Below are 12,198 nucleotides of genomic sequence, written 5' to 3' on the forward strand. Positions count from 1 at the left end.
TTGAGCTCGGCCTGCAGCTCAAGATTCTCCTTTAGGATTCCACACTCTCTGCCTCCATTCGGCCTTTGCATATTTATTCCCATCTGGAACATTCTTCCTACCCTCCATCCTTCATCTGCCATGACTGACTCTTAATCAGCCTCAGGCTCCACCTGGAATGCTATTTCCTCTGGCAAGTTTCCCTGACCCCTGGACTAGTTAGACCCTTTGCTGGAGGGACCTGGGATGCCCAGTACACCATGTAACTGTCACCTCTACCTCCAAAGCCTCTAGAGCAGGCACAGCACCTAGAACACAGAAAGATCTGCAAACAGGGGCTGAGTGAGTCAAAAATAGACACCATTTGAAATGGCTTAAATGGTTCAGCTACAATGATAAAGGACGGACCGAGGCGATCCCTAAGAAAATCTTCCAAGTCAGAGCTTTAGTTCCAGGGAACATTCTTGGTTACAACCTGACCTCTAGCCAGGGGGCAGGACCAGGTTGCAGTTCCACACTCCATTTTGTCAAGGTATCTGAAACCATCCCACCAACCAGTCTCTGGATGTCAGTACAAAGTGTTGGTCTTCATTTTTGTTGGCCTTGTAATATTTTTCTCAGCATTCTTGTTTTTCCTCTTCTTTCCCTTTTCCTGATAATGTTTTTGTGTAGATTCTTTTCCAGTTCCTTTTTGATAACTCATCTCTTTTGAGGTGTTTCTTTTTTTTTTTTTTAATTTTTTTTTTCAACGTTTATTTATTTTTGGGACAGAGAGAGACAGAGCATGAACGGGGGAGGGGCAGAGAGAGAGGGAGACACAGAATCGGAAGCAGGCTTCAGGCTCTGAGCCATCAGCCCAGAGCCTGACGCGGGGCTCGAACTCCCGGACCGCGAGATCGTGACCTGGCTGAAGTCGGATGCTTAACCGACTGCGCCACCCAGGCGCCCCACTTTTGAGGTGTTTCTGACTCAGCTCTTTGAAGAAGGTTCATGTGAATAGGGCTCAGGGCTAGTCAAGGCTTTAATATGAGATTTTTTTTCCATTTTAAAAAATGGAAGTATCTGGCACATAAGAGAATATATGAAATATAAAATGTATATCTAAGATAAAGAAGCAAATAGAATAAAGACCAATGTACCTGGCACTCAGGTTACAAAATTGGGTGTTATCACCATTCTGGGGGCCCTCATAGTGCCCCCACTGCAGGGCAACCATAACCTTAAATGTGTGCTTACTAATCACCTATTGTTCTTCATAGATAGTCAATGTCTTTTTTATCCCTCCACATTAAATTGTTTCTCGTATACTTGGGCTTTCAAAGAAGCGGTTTTATGCTGTGTATCTTATTTTGTGATTTGCTTTTCCTAATCAACATTATATTTGAGAGCATGTTACAAGTTGGAGGAAGTGGTGACATTTGTTAGTCATTCTCCCTGCTGGGCAGCATTCCACTTTAATGGCTGTACACAATTTCTCCATTCTTCTGTAGAACGACCTTTTCATTGTCCCCAGGCTCTACGATGTTATCTATCTAGAACAACGAAACTCTCTAGTCCCCTGGGCCCCGACCCCAAAGTCACTTTGGACATAAACAGCTGGGACTTAGGATGTGACTAACGTTGCCCCTGCTAGAGGATGGCAAACTGGTTTCCAAAGTGGGTCACTGTGTAGATACCCCAACCCTCAAAGATGGCCCACTGCTCTATGCCTTTCATGTGTTTGGTCAGTTCCCACCAACAGTGAGCAGAGAGTGGCAGACTTGGGGAAAAGCCCCCCCTTTTCTCCACCAAGTTGACTCTTTTCTGTCTAAATGGCTTGGGTGTGAGATTGCTTATTTGTACCCACTCTTTCTTCATGCAGAAAAGGCTGTTGCAACCCATCCTGACCTTGTAAGAAAGATGTTTACATTTTGCAGCACAGGATATATACTCCTATAGCCCCTTAGGAGCCCTCCCTCCCCTGCCTGTTTACAGCTCCTCTGCCACTTGGTGGTTCAGCTGTTCAGCTTGCCCAAGTTTATCTCAAGATCGTATTTGTTTTTATCTGATTTTGTAGAGAAAATGAAATGCCAACTTAACATTACTATCATTAAGCATAAAACCCTCGAGACTCTTAAAAGTGTCCACTTCCAAGCCCAGTCCCAGCCCCCAGCACTGGTGTTCCCAGATGAGGCCTTGAACATCTGTTTATTTAAAAACCTCTCTATCGGGGCGCCTGGGTGGCGCAGTCGGTTAAGCGTCCGACTTCAGCCAGGTCACGATCTCGCGGTCCGTGAGTTCGAGCCCCGCGTCAGGCTCTGGGCTGATGGCTCAGAGCCTGGAGCCTGCTTCCATTCTGTGTCTCCCCCTCTCTCTGCCCCTCCCCCGTTCATGCTCTGTCTCTCTCTGTCTCAAAAATAAATAAAACGTTAAAAAAAATTAAAAAAAAAAAAAATAAAATAAAATAAAAACCTCTCTATCAACAATAGCCAAACTATGGAGAGAGCCCAAATGTCCATTGACTGATGAATGGATAAAGAAGATGTAATATATATGTCATGGACTATTACTCAGCCATCAAAAAGAATGAAATCTTGCTATTTGCAACGATGTGGGTTGAGCTAGAATGTATTATGCTAAGTGAAATAAGTCAATCAGAGAAAGACAAATACCATATCATTTCACTCATATGTGGAATTTAAGAAACAAAACAGAGGAAGAGATAGGAAGGTGGAGTGCGGGGAAGAGAAGAGAAGGAAACAAACCACAAGAAACTCTTAAAGATAGAGAACTGAGGGTTGATGGAGGGAGGAGGATGGGAGGTGGGCTAGATGGGTGATGGGTATTAAGGAGGGCATTTGTGATGAGTACAGGGTGTTGTATGTAAGTGATAAATCACCAACATTGCACTGTATGTTAACTAAAATATAAATTTAAAAAGTAAAAAATAAAATAAAAATCCCTCTAGGGGTGCCTGTCTGCCTCAGTCAGTAAAGCATGTGACTCTTGATCTCAGGGTTGTAAGTGTAAGCCCCAAGTTGGGTGTAGAGATTACTTAAAAATAAAATCCTTAAAAGAAAAAATCCCTCCAGTTTATCTGAACAGAGCCATGTTGGACAGATTTGACTTGGAAACTACTTTCCACCTAAGTCTTATTCTATTATTTTTCAACTGAGAACTAATCTTTTATGAATTAGAAAATATTGACATTCCAAATTCCTTTTCCTTTTTATATGAAACATGCCGCTTATTTAATAACTCTTTAGCAGCTGTGCATCTCAATCTGTATTTGGCCTGACAGATTAACATTTTATTTTTGTTTACTCAAATGATTGGGCTTATATTATAAATTAGCTTGTTAATAAGGACTTGGCTTCTTTCTTACATGTTTCCTGACAGCAAGAGTCTTCCACATGTCCTACTTGCTCACCATGTAGATGGAATGAAATACTGAAGTCCCCTCCACCCCACCAATGCAGCCCATGTGGCTGTCCTGACATCATCCTGGTTTCCCATCCTTGAGCCCTGGGGGGCTGGCCATGTGCTCACATGGCCATCTGCGCCATCTGACTTTGTTAGAATTCAAATCTCAGCCTGCATCATGCACAGGGCTAAGTGCTTAAATGTTCCACGTTTCATCAGTTTATCTCTAATTCATCCTGGAAAGGCAAGAAATGGCCATCAAGGGAAATATATTCCTAAGGATGTAAACACTTAACCAGGATTCAACTATAAATGCCTTCACTTTCTCTGGGTTCAGTTCCTGGAAACAATCACCAGGACTGTGTATTGGTCCTTGAATTTTCAATCACAATGAAACACTTCCTAAGACTGGCACCACAGAAGGTAAATCAGAATTTCCTTTGGCTGTTGTTGGCTTTTGGCTTTATTTCTTGTGAAATACATCCACTTGGTTTTTCCTCCTCTGGGATGGGCATGCAATTGTACAATTACCAATCTTTCTAATGTAAAACCTAAAGACAGCTAATGGCTCACAACATGAAATGTCACTTAGTGAATACTTTTCTGATTCTGGTTTGCACTTCTTTGGTCAAGCTAGAGGGATGTGTGTGTGTGTGTGTGTGTGTGTGTGTGTGTGTGTGGAGAGAGCAAGCAACACACATACATAATATTTTTATACTGATACAAAAGGTATTAAACACACAGTAAAAGTACAAAGGCTGGCTTTTGGACCTGTGGTAATTCAAGTCTTTCGGTCTCTCATGCTAACCCTGGGATGCTGGAGGGGGAAACCAACACTTTCCTACTGTTGGAACTACCATTGTCTGGGCATTTCCCACCTCCTTCCCTAAAGATAACTTGGGCAAAAAGAGAAGACACCCAGGTTGAGGGGGAGCTTCATGATGCTCTAGGACAAGACACAGTTATTTTATTTAGTGGATGCTCTCAATAGATCATCGCATTGTCTGCATATTACACCAGTGTTATTCCCCCTCTTCATATTTTGCCCTCTCATGTATTCCTACCTACCTATTATCTATCTATCTATCATCTATTATTTATCTATCATCTATCTATCTATCTACCTACCTACCTACCTACCTATTCTCTCCCTCCTCCCTTCCTTATCCTAGAGTTTTGCCAGGCTCTGGAACTATGTTTAACTATGGAGTTATCATGTGGACATCAGATCTTGTGCTTGGTTTTAAAGGGAATGCTTCTCGGCTGCCACAGGGCCCCTCCTGAAGTGGATCACCTAAGGAGAAGCGAGCTAAGCCTGCCCCCCCTCCCGCCGTGCACCTTGCCTTCCCACCCCAGCTAATACGCCAGATCCCCAGCATCACAAGCCTGGCAGTGTGCAAGTAGCCCAGACGGGCCACGCCACCCCACAGTGAATCCCGCCCCTAGGAGAGGGGAAGAGAAGGCACACACCAGTCTGACTGTGGCCCCAGCGGTGGGCTGGGGGCAGACATCAGGTCGGACTGCGGCCCCGCCCACCAACTCCAGTTATACACCACAGCACAGGGGAAGTGCCCTGCAGGCCCTCACCACACCAGGGATTATCCAAAATGACCAAGCGGAAGAATTCCCCTCAGAAGAATCTCCAGGAAATAACAACAGCTAATGAGCTGATCAAAAAGGATTTAAATAATATAACAGAAAGTGAATTTAGAATAATAGTCATAAAATTAATCGCTGGGCTGGAAAACAGCATACAGGACAGCAGAGAATCTCTTGCTACAGACATCAGGGGACTAAGGAACAGTCATGAGGAGCTGAAAAACGCTTTAAAGGAAATGGAAAACAAAATGCAAACCACCACGGCTCGGATGGAAGAGGCAGAGGAGAGAATAGGTGAACTAGAAGATAAAGTTATGGAAAAAGAGGAAGCTGAGAAAAAGAGAGATAAAAAATCCAGGAGTATGAGGGGAAAATTAGAGAACTAAGTGATACACTAAAAAGAAATAATATACGCATAATTGGTATCCCAGAGGAGGAAGAGAGAGGGAAAGGTGCTGAAGGGGTACTTGAAGAAATAATAGCTGAGAACTTCCCTGAACTGGGGAAGGAAAAAGGCATTGAAATCCAAGAGGCACAGAGAACTCCCTTCAGACGTAACTTGAATCGATCTTCTGCACGACATATCATAGTGAAACTGGCAAAATACAAGGATAAAGAGAAAATTCTGAAAGCAGCAAGGGGTAAACGTGCCCTCACATATAAAGGGAGACCTATAAGACTCGTGATTGATCTCTCTTTTGAAACTTGGCAGGCCAGAAAGAATTGGCACGAGATTTTCAGGGTGCTAGATAGCAAAAATATGCAGCCGAGAATCCTTTATCCAGCAAGTCTGTCATTTAGAATAGAAGGAGAGATAAAGGTCTTCCCAAACAAACAAAAACTGAAGGAATTTGTCACCACTAAACCAGCCCTACAAGAGATCCTAAGGGGGACCCTGTGAGACAAAGTACCAGAGACATCACTACAAGCATAAAACATACAGACATCACAATGACTCTAAACCCGTATCTTTCTATAATAACACTGAATGTAAACGGATTAAATGCGCCAACCAAAAGACATAGGGTATCAGAATGGATAAAAAAACAAGACCCATCTATTTGCTGTCTACAAGAGACTCATTTTAGACCTGAGGACACCTTTAGATTCAGAGTGAGGGGATGGAGAACTATTTATCATGCTACTGGAAGCCAGAAGAAAGCTGGAGTAGCCATACTTATATCAGACAAACTAGACTTTAAATTAAAGGCTGTAACAAGAGATGAAGAAGGACATTATATAATAGTTACAGGGTCTATCCATCAGGAAGAGCTAACAATTATAAATGTCTATGCGCCGAATACCGGAGCCCCCAAATATATAAAACAATTACTCATAAACAGAAGCAACCTTATTGATAAGAATGTGGTAATTGCAGGGGACTTTAACACCCCACTTACAGAAATGGATAGATCATCTAGACACACAGTCAATAAAGAAACAAGGGCCCTGAATGAGACACTGGATCAGATGGACTTGACAGATATATTTAGAACTCTGCATCCCAAAGCAACAGAATATACTTTCTTCTCGAGTGCACATGGAACATTCTCCAAGATAGATCATATACTGGGTCACAAAACAGCCCTTCATAAGTTTACAAGAATTGAAATTATACCATGCATACTTTCAGACCACAATGCTATGAAGCTTGAAATCAACCACAGGAAAAAGTCTGGAAAACCTCCAAAAGCATGGAGGTTAAAGAACACCCTACTAACGAATGAGTGGGTCAACCAGGCAATTAGAGAAGAAATCAAAAAATATATGGAAACAAATGAAAATGAAAATACAACAATCCAAACGCTTTGGGACGCAGCGAAGGCAGTCCTGAGAGGAAAATACATTGCAATCCAGGCCTATCTCAAGAAACAAGAAAAATCCCAAATACAAAATCTAACAGCACACCTAAAGGAAATAGAAGCAGAACAGCAAAGGCAGCCTAAACCCAGCAGAAGAAGAGAAATAATAAAGATCAGAGCAGAAATAAACAATATAGAATCTAAAAAAACTGTAGAGCAGATCAACGAAACCAAGAGTTGGTTTTTTGAAAAAATAAACAAAATTGACAAACCTCTAGCCAGGCTTCTCAAAAAGAAAAGGGAGATGACCCAAATAGATAAAATCATGAATGAAAATGGAATTATTACAACCAATCCCTCAGAGATACAAACAATTATCAGGGAATACTATGAAAAATTATATGCCAACAAATTGGACAACCTGGAAGAAATGGACAAATTCCTAAACACCCACACTCTTCCAAAACTCAATCAGGAGGAAAGAGAAAGCTTGAACAGACCCATAACCAGCGAAGAAATTGAATCGGTTATCAAAAATCTCCCAACAAATAAGAGTCCAGGACCAGATGGCTTCCCAGGGGAGTTCTACCAGACGTTTAAAGCAGAGATAATACCTATCCTTCTCAAGCTATTCCAAGAAATAGAAAGGGAAGGAAAACTTCCAGACTCATTCTATGAAGCCAGTATTACTTTGATTCCTAAACCAGACAGAGACCCAGTAAAAAAAGAGAACTACAGGCCAATATCCCTGATGAATATGGATGCAAAAATTCTCAATAAGATACTAGCAAATCGAATTCAACAGCATATAAAAAGAATTATTCACCATGATCAAGTGGGATTCATTCCTGGGATGCAGGGCTGGTTCAACATTCGCAAATCAATCAACGTGATACATCACATTAACAAAAAAAAAGAGAAGAACCATATGATCCTGTCAATCGATGCAGAAAAGGCCTTTGACAAAATCCAGCACCCTTTCTTAATAAAAACCCTTGAGAAAGTCGGGATAGAAGGAACATACTTAAAGATCATAAAAGCCATATATGAAAAGCCCACAGCTAACATCATCCTCAACGGGGAAAAACTGAGAGCTTTTTCCCTGAGATCAGGAACACGACAGGGATGCCCACTCTCACCGTTGTTGTTTAACATAGTGCTGGAAGTTCTAGCATCAGCAATCAGACAACAAAAGGAAATCAAAGGCATCAAAATTGGCAAAGATGAAGTCAAGCTTTCGCTTTTTGCAGATGACATGATATTATACATGGAAAATCCGATAGACTCCACCAAAAGTCTGCTAGAACTGATACATGAATTCAGCAAAGTTGCAGGATACAAAATCAATGTCCAGAAATCAGTTGCATTCTTATACACTAACAATGAAGCAACAGAAAGACAAATAAAGAAACTGATCCCATTTACAATTGCACCAAGAAGCATAAAATACCTAGGAATAAATCTAACCAAAGATGTAAAGGATCTGTATGCTGAAAACTATAGAAAGCTTATGAAGGCAATTGAAGAAGATTTAAAGAAATGGAAAGACATTCCCTGCTCATGGATTGGAAAAATAAATATTGTCAAAATGTCAATACTACCCAAAGCTATCTACACATTCAATGCAATCCCAATCAAAATTGCACCAGCATTCTTCTCGAAACTAGAACAAGCAATCCTAAAATTCATATGGAACCACAAAAGGCCCCGAATAGCCAAAGGAATTTTGAAGAAGAAGACCAAAGCAGGAGGCATCACAATCCCAGACTTTAGCCTCTACTACAAAGCTGTCATCATCAAGACAGCATGGTATTGGCACAAAAACAGACACACAGACCAATGGAATAGAATAGAAACCCCAGAACTAGACCCACAAACATATGGCCAACTCATCTTTGACAAAGCAGGAAAGAACATCCAATGGAAAAAAGACAGCCTCTTTAACAAATGGTGCTGGGAGAACTGGACAGCAACATGCAGAAGGTTGAAACTAGACCACTTTCTCACACCATTTACAAAAATAAACTCAAAATGGATAAAGGACCTAAATGTGAGACAGGAAACCATCAGAACCTTAGAGGAGAAAGCAGGAAAAGACCTCTCTGACCTCAGCCGTAGCAATCTCTTACTCGACACATCCCCAAAGGCAAGGGAATTAAAAGCAAAAGTGAATTACTGGGACCTTATGAAGATAAAAAGCTTCTGCACAGCAAAGGAAACAACCAACAAAACTAAAAGGCAACCAACGGACTGGGAAAAGATATTTGCAAATGACATATCGGACAAAGGGCTAGTATCTAAAATCTATAAAGAGCTCACCAAACTCCACACCCGAAAAACAAATAACCCAGTGAAGAAATGGGCAGAAAACATGAATAGACACTTCTCTAAAGAAGACATCCAGATGGCCAACAGGCACATGAAAAGATGTTCAGCGTCGCTCCTTATCAGGGAAATACAAATCAAAACCACACTCAGGTATCACCTCACGCCAGTCAGAGTGGCCAAAATGAACAAATCAGGAGACTATAGATGCTGGAGAGGATGTGGAGAAACGGGAACCCTCTTGCACTGTTGGTGGGAATGCAAATTGGTGCAGCCGCTCTGGAAAGCAGTGTGGAGGTTCCTCAGAAAATTAAAAATAGACCTACCCTATGACCCAGCAATAGCACTGCTAGGAATCTACCCAAGGGATACAGGAGTACTGATGCATAGGGGCACTTGTACCCCAATGTTCATAGCAGCACTCTCAACAATAGCCAAATTATGGAAAGAGCCTAAATGTCCATCAACTGATGAATGGATAAAGAAATTGTGGTTTATATACACAATGGAATACTACGTGGCAATGAGAAAAAATGAAATATGGCCTTTTGTAGCAACGTGGATGGAACTGGAGAGTGTGATGCTAAGTGAAATAAGCCATACAGAGAAAGACAGATACCATATGGTTTCACTCTTATGTGGATCCTGAGAAACTTAACAGGAACCCATGGGGGAGGGGAAGGAAAAAAAAAAAAAAAAAAAAAAGGACGTTAGAGTGGGAGAGAGCCAAAGCATAAGAGACTGTTAAAACGGAGAACAAACTGAGGGTTGATGGGGGGTGGGAGGGAGGGGCGGGTGGGTGATGGGTATTGAGGAGGGCACCTTTTGGGATGAGCACTGGGTGTTGTATGGAAACCAATTTGTCAATAAACTTCATATAAAAAAAAAATAAATAAATAAAGGGAATGCTTCTAAAGCTTTAAATTAATGGATGTTAAAGGTTTGGGTTTATAGCCTTCAACAAGATTAAAGAAGTTCCCTTACGGATCTAGTTTGCTAAGAGGTTTTGTCTACTTTTCTTTCATGAGTCCACTGTACAGATCAAGGTTTGGGGAGTATTTCCCTGGTGCTTTAAAAGCAATGCACTCTGTTTTTTATGGTGGTTGTCCTTAAGATGCATACTTATATTTATCTATATTTGTTTCTTAAACTTAACACTATCCATTTCTTTCTTGCCACGAAAAGAACTTTAGCAAACACTCTCGCCCCTGCCACAACCCCCACCCCTGCCTGTCCTGTGCCTAGCTGGCGAGGTTTTATATATATTTGTGGCAGATGGGCTCACAGTGTCCTCTATTATCCTGGGTATTATTATGTAAAGATAGTCTGTTTCTATGAGAACTGCAAAAAAGAATCTCAGGATTTGGGTTTTCACTTAATAACTCAAGAAGTTGAACATTTTTTTATGGCAGCTAAAAGTATACTTCTGGGGATGCCTGGGTGGCTCTTGTGATCTCGCAGCTCTCATGTCGGGCTCTGCACTCTCAACACAGAGTCTGTTTGGGATTCTCTCTCTCCCTCTCTCTCTGCCCCTCCCATGTTTGTGCTCTCAAGATAAATTTTAAAACTTCTTTAGAACTTCTGGTTCTGTGAATTGTCTGCTGATGCCCTCACTGTTTTCTTCATGTTCCTTTTAGTTTTCATTATATAATACTTGTTGATTATAGAAAATTAGTAAAAACAAAAAAGTCAAACAGTAGGAAAAAAGTGGCAATCACCTAAAATCCCCCTGTGCCGAGCTTAGTCATGTTACACATTGGATTTTGTGGCCTTTCAGGTTTGCTCTCAGATGTGCACGACACGGGTCGCCATGGAGATTTCCCTTGGATGTCCACACAGCAACTCCAACAGAGAGGCTTTATCAGGAAGGATTAATTCTATCCCCAAACAAATCCCAAAGAGCTATAGTGTAAACATGGATAGGACTCTGTTTATGCATAGAGATGTAGGCTCATAGCTCTCTGCACTGCTATTCTAGGGCAGAATAGCCCAGAATTGCTACTACAGCCCCAGCCATGACATACACATTCTGGGCAGCGAAGAGAAAGAAAAGGAGAAGGGTACACCCCCTTCCTAAAAAGAATACTGCTCAGAAACCACACACGGTCTTTTCTGTACATATCATTGCCTGTAATGTAGTCACAGGGACTACACAGGGAATCCAGATGCTGGGGAGGCTGGAAAAGATACCCTTTTGAATGGAAGCATGGCTGCCCCACTCCCAATCAGTGTGCTTTAACTCAGGAAGAAATGTCACAGAGATATCTCAGTTCTTCGGAGAATAAAAAATGAGCCCTAAAAAGATGTCACTTGCCAGAAGCCCATAGAAGTATAAATGATGCTGTATATTGGGGTATATACTAACCTTTTGGGGACAGATACTAATATTTTGGTCTCTGGACTTCTTCTTCAATTATAGATTATGAGAGTTATTTCTACTTATTCTTAAGAACTTGAGGCAACCACTCAAATTTCTTTTGAGATGTTAATGTCAGGAAACATTCTCGCAGTAAACCCCCATACTGTAATACTGGGAAGGACACATTCAGAATAGAGGGATAGGTTTCACTGAAATCTTGATTTTGTTCTCAGATTAAGCTCAGGGATGACACGATCCCTCCCAAACCAGCACAGATAGAGTGCCTGCACTGGATGTGCTTCAGAGCTTTTCCATTTTTATTTCACTTAAAAATATAGGGAATTGGGGCGCCTGGGTGGCGCAGTCGGTTAAGCGTCCGACTTCAGCCAGGTCACGATCTCGCGGTCCATGAGTTCGAGCCCCGCGTCGGGCTCTGGGCTGATGGCTCAGAGCCTGGAGCCTGTTTCCGATTCTGTGTCTCCCTCTCTCTCTGCCCCTCCCCCGTTCATGCTCTGTCTCTCTCTGTCCCAAAAATAAATAAACGTTGAAAAAAAAAATAAAAAAAATATATATAGGGAATATAAACGTTCATTTATGATCTCTTCAGATTATTTTAAACTATTAGTGGTTTTAACAGACACTGGAAAAGAGTATCCCTCCACAAGATTGTGATTATTTTTCTCTTGACTACTCTTTACTCTGTTTGCATAATAAATAAAAGACCAAGAAGAG

This window comes from Lynx canadensis, chromosome D2 (genome assembly GCF_007474595.2).
Source record: "Lynx canadensis isolate LIC74 chromosome D2, mLynCan4.pri.v2, whole genome shotgun sequence".
Lineage (NCBI taxonomy): Eukaryota > Metazoa > Chordata > Mammalia > Carnivora > Felidae > Lynx > Lynx canadensis.